Source organism: Bombina bombina, chromosome 11 (genome assembly GCF_027579735.1).
Source record: "Bombina bombina isolate aBomBom1 chromosome 11, aBomBom1.pri, whole genome shotgun sequence".
NCBI lineage: Eukaryota > Metazoa > Chordata > Amphibia > Anura > Bombinatoridae > Bombina > Bombina bombina.
This window is the reverse complement of record NC_069509.1, coordinates 15627236-15646561: the sequence shown is the minus strand read 5'-3', so window position 1 is coordinate 15646561 and position 19326 is coordinate 15627236.

Genomic DNA, 19326 nt, shown 5'->3' with positions numbered 1-19326 from the left:
ATGTCTCAATTGCTGCAATTGTTACACTAACTTAGGTGCAGTAGAACTATACTGGGTAAGGGTTAACAACTCATTGCTCCCAGTGGCAGGTCAACTTAAACCTTATATTATTTGTGTGGTCAGTCTGTTGATACAGAGTATACCAACTGTTGACATCCATTTAATACCAGTACCTTGGACTGACCTATCTACACTAATATCATTTTTCACACAGTCCTGCAGTTGTGGTCCAATAACACAATCCTTTTCCTTTCCAAGCAGATTAACCAAACAGTTCCTGACAATATTACCAAGTCATAATGAGTATGGACCCAGCAGACTTAATATCACATGTACAGGCTTTGACACAAACAGTAGATAATCTTACAACGGGATTATCTGCCTTGCAATTAGACAACACTTCTCTCAGGCACTATATAAATGACAAAATAGACACACTAAAATTAACCTTTAGTTCCCATGAACCACAGCCCTACCCTCCACAGCCTTTCAGTGGACAAAGAAATGAGTTTAGGGAATTTAAAAACTCTTGTTATTTGTACTTCCAACTGAAGCCAAAACTTACTTAAATGATCATTTGAAGGTACTTACCACTATTTCATTTCTATGTGGTGAACCACGCATATGGGCAAACCTTTTTTTTTTTAAACAAATGATCCTATCCTTCATTCCTTGGATCAATTCTTTAAAGCAATGGGCCAGCTTTACGATGATCCTTTTAAACAACTTTCAGCTGAAACAGCTATGCGGTCATTACGTCAGAATAAAAGGCCTGTAGAGGATTACATAACTGATTTTAAAAAATGGTCTTCAGATTCCCAATGGAATTACCTTTCATTATGTAATCAGTTCCGCCTAGGGCTCTCAGACACCTTAAAGGATGAGCTGGCTAGACAACAATTACCAGACACTTTAGATCAATTAATAGATATAAGCATTACTTTAGATAGGCGAATTAGGGAGAGACGCTCAGAAAAGGTACACACAGATGCATCGTCTAAACAACCTTATGCTAGTCCCAGTATTTCTACACCAAGTAAACCTGCCACAAAGAGTACTACAGTACCCATGGAGCTCGGCTTCATTAGAGGCTCACTTTCCCAGCAAGAGAAGCTTATGAGAAAGGTCAACGATCTATGCATGTACTGTGGTGGGTTGGATCACACCGTTAAGGACTACTCCCAACTACTTTGCAGGAAGGGTAAGCAAAGAAATGTAGAACTATGTGTATCTGCTAAACAACAACAAACTAATCATTGCTCTCTACCCATTCTATTACAGTGCTCTCAACTCACAAGCAATCCTTGATTCAGGAGCCAGTCATAATTATATAGATCTGCACTATACACATGTTAATAAAATACCACTTGTAAAAAAATTGTTCCTAGTGTCCTCCGTTTTGTTGATGGAATTGAGATTTCCTCAGGCTCTTTTCTCTACCATACCATTCCATTATGGGTAACCACACATTCTCACCACACTGAATTTATCAGCTTTGATGTCATACCGTCTCCCTTGTACCCCATCATACTTGGCATTGGATGGTTCATGCAACATGATCCATCCATAAGCTGGTGAAGTTCACAGGTACGTTTTGAGTCACAATATTGTAGAGACACCTGTCTCTACCATGAACAAAGCCTACTTAGTGATACTCTTACTGTACCTAAGGAATACATGAGCTTCTCAGATGTTTTTGATAAAAAGCAATCTGAGAATCTACCCCCACAGAGTATATGATTATCCTATCGACCTGTTACCTGGCGTGGACATCCCCTATGGACACATATTCCCTTTATCTGAACCAGAATTAAACCACCTGAAAACTTACTTAAAGGATAATCTCCAGAAGGGGTTAATTCACCCCTCAACCTCTCCAGCAGGGGTTGGTATCTTTTTTGCGAGGAATAAGGACCAATCCCTCAGGCCTATTATAGACTATAGGGAGTTGAATAAACGAACTATTAAAAACCAATACCCACTCCCGTTAATACCTCAACTTATAGATAGGTTACGTGGTGCAACTATCTACACAAAGCTAGATATTAGGAGTGCTTACAATCTTGTTCGCATTAAGTCAGGTCCTGAGTGGTTGACAGCTTTCCGCACCCGCTATGGGTTATTCGAGTACACAGTTATGCCTTTTGGTTTATGTAATACCCCTGCCACTTTTCAGTATTTCATTAACGACATATTCAAAGATTTACTGGATTTTTTTATGGTAATATACCTGGACGACATACTCATTTACTTGACGAACACATTAAACATGTAAGCATTGTCCTAACATGTCTCTGTGACAATTCTCTCTATGTTAAGCTAGAGAAATGTATTTTTCACACCAAGGAGATCAAATTCCTTGGCTACAGTATCTCACCAGATGGTATCCATATGGAAAATGACAAGGTATCCGCTATCCTGAATTGGCCCCCACCTAGAACAAAAAGGGACATCCAGAGATTTATGGGGTTCGCAAATTTCTATAGGAAATTTATAAAGGATTTCACGGAATTAACCAGACCTCTAACTAACCTCACAAAAACTGACATTAGATTTACCGGGATGATAACCTACAACAGATTTTCGATTATCTGAAGTCTGCTTTTACTTCTGCACCAATTCTACAATACTCAAATGCTAACCTACAGTACATACTGGAAGTAGATGCCTCAAACTACACCCTGGGAGCCATTCTCTCTCCAAGACAAACACCAAAGGATCCTCTACACCCAGTTGCTTTCTATTCAAGAGTATTGAATACCGCAGAGGTAAACTATCCAATTGGTGACAAAGAGTTGCTTGCTATAAGGGTCTCCCTGGAACAATGGAGAAATCTTATGGAGGGTACCACCATTCCGGTGTTGATTTATACAGACCATAAGAACCTGGAATATCTGAAGAGCAACAGGAGACTCAGTTCCCATCAAGTGTGCTGGAATCTATTCCTGGCAAGATTCAACTATCTCATAACATATCGACCAGCTAGCAGAAACAAGAAGACCGATGCTTTATCTCGACAACTTGAGGATCCATCTACAACTCCGTTGGAAACATAATTAATTCCATCAGACAGATTTCTAGCACTATCCATTGATCAAACACAAAACTTTAAAACTGAACAAAGTCTTGATACAAACATACCATTACATGATGTAGTATTACATGATGATGGGCTGTATTATCATCTGGAACAGGTTTATGTACCAAAAAGCCTTAGGGCGAAAGTCCTACAATCTTTACATGACTCCACTCCAGCAGGACACCCAGGAATTAAAAAGACCCAAGAATTGGTACAAAGAATCTTCTGGTGGCCAAACCCTATAGCGCTGGTATTACAGGTTTAAAAAAAGATGGCTTCTGCTGGCAATATGACTGCATTGAGCTCCATACCACACCGAAAACAAGTGCTGCTTTGACGTGCTCATGCAGGATTTCCCCGTAGACATCAATGGGGAGAGCCGGCAAAAAAAAGCTTAACACCTGCGATCACGGAATAAAAAACTCTGTAGCGCAGCCCCATTGATAAAATAAAAGTTATGTTTAAACCTAACACCCTAACAAAAAACCCCGAGTCTAAACACCCCTAATCTGCTGCCCCTAACATCGCCACCACCTACATACACTTATTAACCCTTACATTAGTGCCCCCTACATAATGTTATTAACCCCTAATCTGCCGTCCCCAATATCGCCACCACCTACATACATGTATTAACCCCTCAACTTCTGCCCCTAACATCGCTGCCACCAACCTACACTTATTAACCCGTAATCTGCCGCCCCCAACATCGTCGCCACTATACTAAAGTTATTAAGCCCTAAACCTCTGGCCTCCCACATCCCTAACAATACATAAATGTATTAAACACCTAAACCTAACCCAAATGTAACCCTAACCCTATGCATAACCCTAACATAACCCATTGAGGCCTATTTAACAAATGTCTGTCGGACCTGATCCGACAGTGTGGATCAGGTCCGACAGACATCGCTGAATGTGGAGAGCAATACGCGGCAGAAGTCTTCATCCAACCGGGGCGAAGTCCTTAAACGAAGCCGGGAGAAGTCTTCATCCAAGCCAGGCAAAGAGGTCCTCCAGATGGGCAGAAGTCTTCATCCAGACAGCATCTTCTAACTTCATCTATCCGACGCAGAGCGGGCCGATCTTCAAGACATCCGGCGCAGAGCATCCTCTTCTGACGACGTCTTCTTACTGAATGACGGTTCCTTTAAGTGACGTCATCCAAGATGGCGTACCTTAGATTCCGATTGGCTGATAGAATTCTATCAGCCAATCGGAATTAAAGTAGAAAAAATCCTATCGGCTGATGCAATCAGCCAATAGGATTGAAGTTCAATCCATTGGCTGATCCAATCAGCCAATAGAATGCAAGCTCAATCCTATTGACTGATTGGATCAGCCAATAGGATTGAACGTCAATCATATTGGCTGATTGCATCAGCCAATAGGATTTTTTCTACCTTTATTCCAATCAGCCAATCGGAATCTAAGGGACGCCATCTTGAATGACGTCACTTAAAGGTACCTTCATTCGTCGTTAGTCTGTCAGATCAAGAGGATTCTCTGCGTCAGATGTCTTGAAGATGGACCCGCTCTGTGTTGGATGGATGAATATAGAAGATGCTGACTGGATGAAGACTTCTGCCCGTCTGGAGGACCACTTTGCCTGGCTTGGATGAAGACTTCTCCCGGCTTCGTTGAGGACTTTGGCCTGGTTGGATGAAGACTTCTGACGCTTCCTTGAGGATGGATGTCCGGTCTTCAGAACTGTAAGTCGATCTTCAGGGGGTTAGTGTTAGGTTTTTTTAAGGGTGTATTGGGTGGGTTTTATTTTTAGGTTAGGGACTTTGGGCCGCAAAAGAGCTAACTGCCCTTTTAAGGGCAATGCCCATCCAAATGCCCTTTTCAGGACAATGGGGAGCTTAGGTTTTTTTAGCTAGTATTTTATTTGGGGGGTTGTTTGTGTGGGTGGTGGGTTTTACTGTTGGGGGGGTGTTTGTATTTTTTTTTACAGGTAAAAGAGCTGATTAATTTGGGGCAATGCCCCTCAAAAGACCCTTTTAAGGGCTATTGATAGTTTAGTTTAGACTAGGCTTTTTTTATTTTGGGGGGGCTTTTTTATTTTGATAGGGCTATTAGATTAGGTGTAATTAGTTTAAAGATCTTGTAATTTGTTTATTATTTTCTGTAATTTAGTGTTTGTTTGTTTTTGTACTTTGTGCTAATTTAATTTAATTTATTTAATTATATTTAATTTAGTTAATTTATTTAATTATAGTGTAGTGTTAGGTGTTATTGTAACTTAGGTTAGGTTTTATTTTACAGGTACTTTTGTATTTATTTTAGCTAAGTATTTATTAAATAGTTAATAACTATTTAGTAACTATTCTACCTAGTTAAAATAAATGCAAAATTGCCTGTAAAATAAAAATAAAACCTAAGCTAGATACAATGTAACTATTAGTTATATTGTAGCTAGCTTGGGGTTTATTTTATAGGTAAGTATTTAGTTTTAAATATTAATAATTTAGGTAATGATAGTAACTTTATTTATATTTATTTAAATTATATTTAAGTTAGGGGGTGTTAGGGTTAAACTTAGGTTTAGGGGTTAATACATTTAGTATAGTGGCGGCGATGTTGCAGGCGGCAGATAAGGGGTTAATAATATTTGACTAGTGTTTGCGAGGTGGGAGTGCAGTGGTTTAGGGGTACATATGTTTATTATAGTGGCGGTGACATTGGGGGCGACAGATTAGGGGTTTATAAATGTAGTTAGGTTGCAGCGACATTGGGGGCGGCAGATTAGGGGTTAATTAATATAATGTAGGTGTTGGCGATGTTAGGGGCAGCAGATTAGGGGTTCAGAAGTATAATTTAGGTGGCAGCGGTGTCCGGAGTTGAAGATTAGGGGTTAATAAATATAATGTAGGTGTCAGCGATGTCGGGGGCAGCAGATTAGGGATTAATAAGTGTAAGATTAGGGGTGTTTAGACTCAGGTTTCATTTTAGGGTGTTAGGTGTTAACATAAATTTTATTTCCCCATAGGAATCAATGGGGCTGCGTTACTGAGTTTTACGCTGCTTTATTGCAGGTGTTAGACTTTTTTTTCAGCCGGCTCTCCCCGTTGATTCTTATGGGGAAATTGTGCACGAGCACGTACGACCAGCTCACCGCTGACTTAAGCAGCGCTGGTATTGAAGTGAGATTTGGAGCAAAATTTTGCTCTACGCTCACATTTTTGTCTTTTAACGCCGGGTTTCTGAAAACCCGTAATACCAGCTCTGCATGTAAGTGAGCGGTGAGAGAAAACTGCTCGTTAGCACCGCACAGCTTCTAATGCAAAACTCGTAATCTAGCCGTATCTAAATAAACCTAAGCTAACCATTGCCCTGAACAGGGCATTTGTATGGGCGTTGCCTTTAAAAGGGCAGTCAGCTCTATTGCTGTGCCCTAACGCTGCTTTTTCACTCGTAACACCAAACTTGTAATCTGGCTGAATGAGTGCTACTATAATTATTCTTTTGTCAGCTCTATGACTAACAGAGTATAAGTTACAATTTGATACACAGCACCAACAGTCTTTATGTAGTAATATGTTTTTTTAAGTTACAGTAGTGGTACCATTGGTTTGTTTTATGTTTATGTAAGAATGCACTTTATAATAATAAAAAAAAAAGTGTTTGTGACTACACATTATGGGGCCCATGTATCAACTCCATATGGAGCTTGTGGGCCCGTGTTTCTGGCGAGTCTGAAGACTCGCCAGAAACACAAGTTATGAAGCAGCGGTCTAAAGGCTGCTGTTCCATAACCCTGTCCGTCTGCTCTGAGCAGGCAGACAGGAATTGCCACAATTCAACCCGATCGAGTACCATCGGGTTGATTGACACCTCCTTGCTGGCGGCCAATTGGCTCTTGTGAGCTGCTGGTGCAATGCTGAATACGTATTGCTCTCTGCATTCAGCGAGGTCTTGCGGACCTGATCCAACAGTACGGATCAGGTCCGCAAGAACTTTGATAAATAGAGGCCTACATCACCAGTCTCTCTGGGTACACGCCTGAGTACCACATGTACATGCATATGGTCTACCTGAGTATGTTTTGTAAGTTGTGTACACTGTAGACATTATTACAAAGCCTGTAATGGCATTTACAGTAAGCATTTGACTTTTTATCTTCATTTACTCAAAAAATAAATACTTTCTCTCGGTGAATGCTTTACTTGATCCAGCCCACATATTCCCAAAGCGACCCTGTAACTAATGAACAGATACTCTAGTGACCCTGCTAATTATATGTGTGTACCCTGATTCTGGTTATAACCCTCCTTTCACTTGTGCTATTTGCAACCATACTTCCTCTTTCACTCAGTGCGCAAGTCTCACTTTTGGAATTTGTTGGCAGTGGTGCATAAAACGGTGTGCAGCTCCCTGTGCTTGGGGTCCAGATCAGCCAACTACAGGGATGTAAGCCCTAACTTATAATAACTTATAATAACCTATATTAGCAAAAAGAAAATCTTCTTTGTAGGATAGGTGGAATAACAGTCCTCTGCTTGTGGTGAAACAGTGTTTTAGCAACACAATGGGTTCTTCCATAAGTGAATGCCATTCTCACTAGCCAAAATATCTATTGAAATGCAATGTTAAATATATTAATACTGCATACATCAAATATAGGGGTCAAGCACAATATTTTTAGAAAACCTCATCTAATGATTTATTTACAAAAATCCCCTAGACTTTATGTTTAAATCATTTTATAGAGACAAATTATATAAAATACAATTCCAACAGTCATTCCATGTAAATTGACAAAAAAACATTAGTATACCGAGTCTCAAGTGCTACAGTTCCAGAACTCTCATAGAAGTCCCAATGATTATCAGTCTTAAATTTTCTTTGTTAATAGAAGGTCACAAATATCATACATAAAGAGACTTTGTCTGACTTTGGCATTCCCTTCCTTTGATAGAACAAAAATAGTTTTGGTAAATATACAAAGGTATCTGGAAGAGTGTGACTGTTCCTTCCAGAAACAAATATGCCTCACAGGGGGGGGGGGGGGGGGGGGGTGAGAACAACCATGAGAACAGAAAAAAACAATCATGTAAAAAAAACACAGAAACAAAAGAACTTTAGGATGTCAGAAACTCTTTTTGAATATGTGTTATCAATAAGAAAACATGGTGGGTATAACACCACTTGCCTGGAGATTATATATGTTCTACCTCTAGTACTAGAAGACTAAAGATCTATATGTATATGTGCTGAATCTTGTTTTTGATTTCGGGCCACAGTGGAGCCCCGACCTTCCAATGTTTTGCTATACAAGTTCTCATTACCGTGCACAGGATTTTGATGAATGTGTTTATTGGTCTATTGAACCTTTGAACCTGTTCATGAAGTAACACTTGTGTGATAGTGAGCTGCAGTTTTTCATCTAATATGTAGCTGATCAGTAAGGAGAGTTATCTCCATATTGTTTGTATGTCATTACAGTCCCACCACATATGTTTGTATGTACCAAGCTCATTACACCCCCTTTAGCACAGTCTGGAGCTGTTTGGAGTCATATGTGAAGATCTTAAGGGAGTCAAGTACCATCTAAACATCATTTTTAGGGAGTTTTCTTTTTAGTTCTGCGCTCAATAGTCCCCTACAAGCTAAGGAAAATACTTCATTCCATCTCTCAATATCTAAGGTAAGCTCTAGGTCTACTTCCCATCTATGTATTAGTGAGTTTTTAGCAGTATCTCCTATTTTTTGCATAGCTACATATATTCTACTGATGCAGTGTTTTGGTCTGTTACCCTGTATATATTCTACTGATGGAGTGTTTTGGTCTGTTACCAACTGCATAAATAGTTTCTAGCAGGGTTTTAGGCCCTCCCGCAATAAACTTGAGATATTTATTTAGTGAGGAAAACACCGGAAGGTATAGCTTAATAAGGTGTAATTTGTCTTGTAGTTGGGAGAACAACATGATTTTATTGTGTATTGCCAGGTCTGCCACGCGGTGTAAGCCCTTATTTTCCCATTTGTTTATATTTCTATGAAACTCCCCCTGTAACAAATATCTAATGGGTATTAGGGTAGATTTGGGTGGCCACATCCCCTTTTTCAAAGCCCAATCAGACCATATATGGTGAGTGACTTCCATTATATAAGAACTAACAGTTGTCCTCCAACCAGTCAAGGATTTCATATCCCATAGTCTAGCATCACTAGAGTCCCATCCCTCAAGCTCTGCTTCTATTTTGGTCCATATGACTTCGTTTTTTGACCGATAAATCAAAGCATCCTGGGCCAGTCTAGCAGTTCTGTAATAATCTAATACGTTGGGGATTCCCAAGCCTCCCAAAGATCTATAGGCCGTCATTATTTTAGATGATATCCTAGCTGTTTTCTTCCCCCTAACAAATGTTAAAATATCTGATTGTATGGTTGCCAACTCCGGGTATACAATTTTGATTGGAAGAGCACTAAAAAGATACAGGAGTCGCGGTAGTACATTCATCTTAACCGTAGAGATTCTCCCTAGCCAGGAGAAATTACATTTCTTTCATTTTAATAGGTCATTTCTAATAGATTTATATAGTGGGGTATAGTTTAATTGATATAATTGCTGATTTTGGGTTGTCAGTAGTGATGTTGTGAATTGTTCGCCGTTGAATAGTTCCCGGCGAACATAGCATGTTCGCGTTCGCCGCAGCGGGCGAACAAATGCGATGTTCAATCCGCCCCCTATTCGTCATCATTGAGTAATAATTTGACCCTGTACCTCACAGTCAGCAGGCACATTCCAACCAATCAGCAGCAGACCCTCCCTCCCAGACCCTCCTACCTCCTGGACAGCATCCATTTTAGATTCATTTGGAAGCTGCATTGTTAGTGAGAGGAGGGGCAGTGTAGCTGCTGCTGATTTAGTAGGGAAATCTATAGTTAGGCTAGTGTATTCAGTGTCCACTACAGTCCTGAAGGACTCATCTGATCTCTGCTGTAAGGACAGCACCCCAAAAAGCCCTGTGTCAGGCGTGTGTGTCAGGCTCACAGCGTATACTGTGCCCACTTGCCCAGTGCCACCACTCATATCTGGTGTAACAGTAGTGTAGATTTAAAAAAAACAACACTTTTTTGACTGTGTTAAATAATAGCAGTCAGTTTCCTTCACACTAATAGTAATAAAGGGATTATCTATCTTTTAAAACAATAAAAATTCTGGTGTAGACTGTCCCTTTAAACGGGGAGTTTGGTCTGTCACTGTGAAGTGGGCGTAACCCTTACACTACCTGATCGATACAACATCATACCTGATGTTTTTAAAGCACGTTATTCCAAACAATTTAGGAATGTTAGGTGATTTATGCCCTTTATGGCTTAAAACCAGACTCTGCATCAACTATGTAATTTTCCGTGGGAGTTTTGCCATGGATCCCCCTCCGGCATGCCACAGTCCAGGTGTTAGTACCCTTGAAACAACTTTTCCATCACTATTGTGGCCAGAAAGAGTCCCTGTGGGTTTTAAAATTCGCCTGCCTATTGAAGTCTATGGCGGTTCGCCCGGTTCGCCCGGTTCGCCCGTTCGGGAACAGTTGTGGAAGTTCGCGTCCGCCGTTCGCGAATGCAAAATTTTAGGTTTGCGACATCACTAGTTGTTAGGTGTATACCTAGGTATTTTAAAGAATGTTTGGCTTTCTGCAGGTCAAAATTTACTTCTAATGGGGGGCGGAGCCAACATCTGAGCTGAACAGACGCACACTTCAGAAGCTCCGGCTACAATTTTCATAAAAATCCAGTTTATCAATCGCTTAGGCTCTTATTTTCAATAAATATAGGGAGATTAGTAGCTCAAGAAATGTACTGAATCTGAATCTCAGAGAACAACACTTTGGGCGGTAACTTCCCCAGACAAGACGATTATGACTATTTGGAGTTCCCGGGAGCGGCCATTTCTCTACCCACGTGGAGACTACTGAGAGAGATCAAATTGGCTGCCTAACTTTCACTGGTTTCTTGCCTTTTAGGAGCGCCATGACATCTGCAGCCCACATCCTCAGAGAGCTGAACAACCTTTTGGATGGCTACCAGGAGGCTTTTACACAAGCATTAAAGAAGGCATTTCAATTTGAGGGGACAGAATCTACAGTGCCCGATCACTACAAAGCCGACTCTGTTGCAGTCTGCGCTGGAGGTATCGCTTGGGAACCCCAGCGTTCAACACTCACTTTGTCTGCAGAATGGAAGATAAAAGAAACGGCACCCGAGAGAATACCTAACTCAACTGAAGAAATAGACTCTGAGATTGCACAGCACGGTGTACGGAACCTACTTGCCCTGTCTACTGCCTGCAAACCTGCTGAGCCAGTTACCCATATCGGTCAAGCAATGAGGAGACACAAGTGGAAAGCCATAAAGGGAGTTGTCCCTCTGAGAGGCATTTTGTGGCAAAGTGAGAAAAGGTCGTATGCAATTTTGGTTGCTAAAAGGGCTTTATTACTACCGTATGCAGTGCCTCACATCGTCACACAGACACTTAAATGGGATCCGTGTGGTTCATTTTTGTGGGACACTAAGGGATTGCAGTCAGCTTCCTAATGTGCGTGGTTTCTGTAGATAACTGTTTGGAAGGTTTCTCCTCAGTTCTGTATTGACAGGACTGGGCAAGACATGACAGTGTCTTTTGCAGGGGCTGAAGCTATGCTGAACTGGAGATGCTTCGTTTTGATCCCAGAATGCCTTGATGAGCAACTATCTCAGAGTGAGAACCCATCGCTTGGTCACAAGTTACTTTTGACCCATTTTGAAGAAGGCTAAGATGGATATTTAGCGGATCTTTTCCTAACTAACTGCAATTTGACTGTTTATGTGAAACGTTCCTACTATTCACAGATTTAATTTGGCTTAAATTAGATGTTTGTGCTACTTCATTTGTTTTACTATGTTTGCCTGTTTTGCTATACCTTGGAGCTGATTGGGGGTGGCTTAGATTAGATATCATTTTCCATATTAATTAATGGGTTACAGAAACCTATATTATTTGCCCCATCTATGCTAAGACAAGCCACATTATTGATTCTGGTTTTAAAATTAACCTTCCTGTTCATAAGATGTACTTATCGGTTTCCATATAGGAGATTCAGACTGAGGATTAATGCATATTACAGATATCATTCCTTTTACATACTCTCGATAGTAACGAAAGATATTTCATTTATTTTATTATGCAACTCATTTCCCCCCTGGCCCTCTAGATGGCAGTATAGGCATACAGGAATTTTCTGTCTTATTGTTGCACGCTCCTTCTGTTTTCAGAACGTGGATGATATCAGCTAATACAACAAGGTATATTGCAGTATATGGGAGACACATCTCTTCTTATCTTAGCTTTTCTGGGATTCTCTTCTTCTACTGTTACATTTAGTCTAATAATTATTGCCCCCACTAAGAGAGATTTAACCAGCCCCAGTTTAACCCTGCTTTCAAATATACCACTCCTCTTCTCTCCGCTGACTTAAGTGTTAATGTTTTTATACCTTTACAACACCTGTTCACCCTTACCCTCCAATGTGTTCTGTAGCCTCCCAAATATTGTTTCAGGACTACCTCACTATTATTATCTTACAATCTGTATTGTCATTCCATTGTAGTGGTGCCCCTGTTAAATTGGATGACTGTATTCTTAGAATCTGACACCTAGAATTGACTTGATTTCTGATGTGCTTATCCACTCCAAGTAGATTGCAAGACTTTCTCAGTCTTTCGCCATTGGTACTGAAAGCTTGTAAGATCTCCTAAATCGATGTTAGCTTTTTCATTGGCTCCTAGGAGCAGCTAGTATATTCCTTTCTAACCTTTAATTACAGAGCATGACCTTTTTAGTTCTTCTGTACTATTGCCATTAGTTAATGTTGGTTTAACACCTTGCATTACATCCACATAGCCTTAGCCCTTGATTCGAAGCCCAGAGCAAAGGTCAGTGTTTTAAAATTAATAGTCCAAATGGGATTGCAGGGAGGAATGGTGGAAAATCCTAACTCTTATATTTTTGGGCTGGTAATTTGGAGGCCTATCAATATTGGCTAGTCTACTGGGACCTACCTAATTTATTAATATAGTTCACATGCCTGTCCTTGGGTATAGGGCCCATACCTGAGAGCCGTGGTTTAATCGCTAAATAAAGTTGCATACAAACCTACATTTGGTTTGGTCCTAGTGTACTTGCATTTTGGCACTTAACCTATTTGGACACTACTAGTAATGAGACAGCAGACCTTTTACTCTAGCTATCTTAATCCCACAACGTTATAGCTACCGTTGTAACAGTTAATATTTTTTATGGTTAGGAGTAGGATATCACACCTTGGGGAAAATTTATACCTCAAAACATGCAAATTGACAATATTGCTTAGGCAATGCTTACCTAGTGTGTATAAAGCATGTATGGTCTTAATAGATTAACTCTGTCTAGCTGGCCAAGCAGGTTACCGCTGCATATTCAATTTCCCGACCATAAACTAATAGCTATGTATATCTGTTAATGATTTGTGGCCGACGCACCCAGTTTTACCTCTCTTACATTGTTTGCTCCCTGGGACATATCTTACTGCTATCTTGTGTTTGTTAGTGTGTGACATAGGGTGCAAATTTATTATCTGCTGCTGTGGCCGTTTAATATATACTGCGACACATAACTTTGCCCTAAAGCCTCCAACATGCTCCCTAGGCAGGCTGGACCTGCTTCTATCCTACAATTTAGGGCATTTTCACTCACTATATCATAAATAACCCGCTTAAAATATGTTGGTTTTGTGAACACAGACCTTGGTATAACTTTAATTCAATATGTGCTTAATGTATTTCTATTTTTCCCTTATATGTTCCTGAAACTGTATATATGGTTGTGTAACTTTATAAGGTCAGAACCTGTTTTTATTGCTGCATTGAACTTACCACCTCCACCCCCCCCCCCCACCACATCATAATATACCTCCTAGGTTAGGAGGGTTAACTATGCGGCTCATCTAGCCTATGCCGCACCTTCATCACTTTCCTATAGCAACCCTTGCAGTACATAATGACTGCTGACTTTATTTTCCCTTTCTCGCATAGCTTGGCAAAAATTCATTATTCATATTAACTACAAATAAGATTGTTTATAATACTCCCTCTAAGAATACTTACAGCGTATGGGGGTCCTTGAGGGACTCAATGTGGCATGAGAGGGATACACATCATATTATATTATATTTTCTAACAAGATGTTTCCATTATGCCTGTTCCTTATTATGATTATTGTAATGCCTATTGTTTTACAGGAAATTAACCAGCTGCATTATTGTGTACAATATTAGATAATTCCTTATATTATTACTGCTTAAGAAAGAATTCCTCCTCTATAGTGTTAACAACTTTCTAGGGCACATGAGTGGCCCCTTCGGTATCTGGAGGATATAATGTTAACTTTTGAAAAATGAGGTTCTTACTCTAATACATACAGTAACACTTATGTTGTTTTAATGTTTTTTGCTTTTATTCTTAGATATTATTACAATGTAACAGTTAGCAATATGTTACTTCTCACATTGTATGTACATGTTTATTATTTGATAACCTCAATAAAAATATTAAACAAAAAAAAAAAAAATTTACTTCTAATAATTTTTGAGTATGAGGGGGTATTTCTATGGGAAGCATTTCACATTTATCTAAGTTGATGCAGAATCCTGAAATTACAGAGAATTTAGTTAACACGTCATACAGATTGGGGAGGGATAGGAGTGGTGTAGTGATTGTGAGTAGAATGTCATCGGCAAAAAGGGTCAATTTGTATTCAGAATTTTTATCTGAACCCTTGAAATATCTGGGTTAGCTCTGAGTCTAGCCGCCAGCGGTTCAATACAAAGCGCAAACAATAAACGGGACAGAGGACACCCTTGTCTTGAGCCATTTAAGATAGGGAATGATTTCGACTTATACCCTTCTGAGGACACCTGAGCAGTAAGTGAGTCATATATTGCCTTTAAGGCACTAATGAATAGGTCATCAAAATTCATATGTGACAGGACCATCTGCATTTATTGCCAATCCACTCTATCAAGCGTCTTCTCCGCATCCAGCGCAAGGAGCAGAGAAGTCGTCCGAGTGTCGTTCAAGAACTAGACAATATTTAGTAGGCACCTAATATTATCTAGGGCTTCTCTATCTTTAATGAAACCCACTTGGTCCACTTGGTCCATATGGATCATACCAGGCAGAATGTGTTTGAGCCTATTAGCTAAAATGTTATGATTTATGAGGGAAATTGGGTGGTAGTTAAAACATTTATTGGGGTCTTTGCCAGAGTTGGGTATGACTACTATTTTGGCTTGCAATAGTTTGGGTGGGGGGATGGTAAACCCCTCCATAATGTAGTTGCAAAATTTAGTTAAGTGGGGTACCTGGGCAAATCGAAATAATTTGTAATATTCACCTGGAAAGCCATCTGGGCCTGCTGCTTTCCCTGGCTTAAGGTTCTTAATTGCCAGTATCACTTCTAACTTTGTTACAGGGGCATTCAAAGACTCTTTATCCTCTGCTGGGAGGGTCACAAGAGGGGTGGTATCCAAAAAATCTTTTGTGGGATTTCTCACTTCAGGAGTATGGCTTACTTTACAACCGTTATACAATTCCCCATAGTATTCTGCAAAGGTGTCAACTATGGCCTGTGGGTGAGAATTATATGTTTTGGCTGACTGCTCTATAAATGGAATGACAGCCGCCCTTTGGCGTTCCCTGATCTTATGCGCTAGATATTTATCTGGTTTATTTGCATATATAAAATATTGGTCTTTAAGTCTAGTAATTGCTCTACTCTCTTGGGTATTGAGGAGTTTAGCTAAAGATGTTTTCTTAATCTGCAGGGCTTGTAGAATAGAGTCTCATTTGGTCAGTTTGTGTTGTTTCTGTAATGTTTCTATATCTTTTTATAGTTGTGACATTTGGTTCTTACTTTGCCTAAAGTTAAGAGCTTTTTCTTAGATAAGCAATCCCCTAATTACTGATTTGTGAGCTTCCCAAGTGTATATAGGATTGATGGTAGAGTCTATGTTTATCTTCCAGTATTTATTGAGATGCTGAAGGGTTTTGGATAGAAATATTGGATCTTTATGGAGTGTAGAGTCATATGTCCAAGATCTACTTCTATTATAGTCGCAGACCCCCTGAAGTTTAAGTGATATTATAGAGTGGTCCGACCAGACACAGTGGTGTATGGTGGAGGAAAAGAGGACAGGTAGTAATATCTGAGGAAGCGGCTTATAGTAATCCAACAGCTGTTGAAGTTGAAGCGGCAAAAGGAAAGGCTGACAACTCCCTCAAATGTTAAACTAGTAAACGCTTTATTATAATGCACCGCGTTTCTCGCTTTTTTACCTGCCTGATGAAATGACCATTGTTGGTTGAGAAACGCGTTGCATTATAATAAAGCGTTTACTATTTTAACCTTTGAGGGAGTTGTCAGCCTTTCCTTTTGCCGCTTCAACTTCAACAGCTGTTGGATTACTATAAGCCGCTTCCTGAGACGTTAAAGAAACAGCTCACTATCCGCTGTTAAGAGCTAGATAACTTGAGAGCACTGGTCATAGCACAGTGCAACTAAGTCCAGTAAGCCTTTATTACCACTCACGAACACCCACATTGAAGGGACATACTACACTATGAGGCGCCCTCTTTCTGTTTTAATCCTATAGATCTACCTTACATCGGGACAAGGGGAGCAGCCTCTATCTTCCATTTCTCACATTGAAAACGAGCAGAGATCATTACAGCCACACCGGACCTACTGTTTCAAGCTGAAAGTGAACTTTATACAAACTTTTTTGGTATCTTTAGATAAAATTTCTTGTCTATTTGCTAGAGAGCGCACCTCTATCCAGACCCCCCATCAGGGTTCTGTTTTTAGTAATATCTGACTTGCGTATATGTAATCTAACTTAATGTAGGTCTTATGTGCTGCCGAGTAGAAAGTAGTATCATATGTCACTTCATTTAAATGGATCCAAGTGTCAATCAGATTGTGCGAGGAGAGAGAGTCCTCAATAGACTTGATCATATGGGCACGTCTATGCTCTTTATTATAGAGGGGGCTATGAGATTTGGCTTTCAGCGTGGATATGGGGATGTTAAAATCTCCTGCTAGGATTATTTTAGATTCGGACCATTGTTTTAAGAGGTATGCTATATTTTCAAAAAATATGTGCTGGCTCTCGTTAGGTGCATACATGTTACACAATACGACATCCATGTTGTTAAGTAGTCCCTTCACTATAAGGTATCTACCCTCTGCTACCATGGATTCATGGATAAGATCAACCGACTAGTGAAAGAGGATGGAAATTCCTCTTTTTTTAGCTTCTGCCGTGGCATGGTAATGTTTTGTGTAGCGATAAGCCCAATAGCGAGGAATTTGGAGCCTAACAAAATGAGTTTCCTGAAGGAACAAAATATTGGCTCCCAGATTATTGTATTTGTGACAGACCCCTCTGTCAACCTCCCTACAGATTATGGATTCGGGCATTATGTTAAGTCACCCTGTGCCCATTATAGGTACAGGGTGCAAATCCAACAGTACTGGAGGGGTTAACTTCAGTTTTGAGTAACTGTTAGTTTTGAGTAACTGTATTGTCTAAGACAGTTGTTGTTAGCAGTTGTAGTTGTTGCACCAGTTTTTAAGCAGTGGCTAGAAGCAAAATAAATAGCTGATTTAGACTTAAACTTGAACTGAATTATTTAGACGACATTTTTAAGATGAGGGTGTCTCTGCCTAACTAAAAGATATTGCGGATCCTACTGCCTCTCCGCTACAATTGGTGGCAAGCGACGGGTTAGTCCTCATAGCCCAGAAGAGCAACTACACACCCGGACCTAATGGGAATACAGTATGAAAGGCTGAAAAGAGCCACCCTTAAAGACCTGCTAGAACAACGGGGCAGACAAGCCAGTAACCTCAGGAAGAGGGAGATTATTACAATACTGACCGAGATGGACAGAGTACCAGGGCCCGAAGGAACCAATGAGCCCAGCATATCAGACAGAACTCCTGAAGAAGCAAGCTTTGACCGGGCAGTTAAAATAATACTGGCACATTATGGCCCCAACCCGACTGCTGAAATTATCGACCAGGTCATAGCAGCTGTGGATGCCAACCTACTTCGCCAAAGCAGCCCTGCAGCAGCCCAAGTCACAGCAACCCCAGTGGAAAAGAGAAAGGTACATTTTGCAGCTTTTAAAAACTTCATGAAAACAGAAGGAGAGATTGATTGGTACCTTGCGGATTTTGAGAGGCAATGTGCACTACACAAGGAAAATTATCCGGCCGGGCCAGCGAGGCTTTTCGGGCCATTCCAGATGAGGAAGTCAGGGATTATAATGTTGTAAAAGAGACTCTGCTCTCCAGGTATGCAATTACACCGGAGGCATACAGGAGGCGGTTCAGAGACACTGTTAAACTAGCTGGAGATTCCTACATCGAGTGGGCATGTAAGGTGCACCGCACAGCAGCTCACTGGATAGCAGGGTGCCAAGCCATATCTGGGGAAGAGGTGCTGCAGCTATTCCTGTTGGAACATTGCTTCGACAAGTTATCCGCAGGAGTTAGAGAGTGGGTTCGGGACCGTAAACCCTCCACCCTGCATGAAGCTACTCGCCTGGCAGATGAGTATATGGATGCCCGCAAACTGGACACTGCTACCACTAAGATCCCTGCAAGAGTGGAGTACAGACCCACAGTCACCCCAGCAGCTACCAGTTACCAACCCCCGGCGCACCCCTCTACCACATCACCTTCAGCCATGAACTATCCTCAGACAGCCCGGTTCAACTCACGGGATTACTCACAGCCTATTCGGGGGTTTTGGATGTAAGCAACTAGGGCACAAAAGACCAGAGTGTCCCCTAAACACAGCAAACCAAGCACAGTCCTGGAGAAGACCCGCCGGCGGAAACCCACGTAACCCTCAGCATGCTGCGCACTGTGTAGAGGAGGAAGAATGCTGGGGCATCCTACATGAAGCAGACCCTGTGCAAGCTGCCCACTGGGATAACCGGCAACAGCACCAGCAACTGGTTAAAGTGAATGGGAAGGAGGTCAGTGGTCTACGGGATACTAGTGCTACCATGACCTTGCTCCAAAAGAACTTGGTGTCTGAGAACCAGCACACCGGAGACACTGTGGCTGTGAGGGTAGCAGGGGGCACTGTGTTCCGCCTACCTGTTGCCCGGGTACATTTGGATTGGGGAGTGGGCTCTAGACATGTTTAATG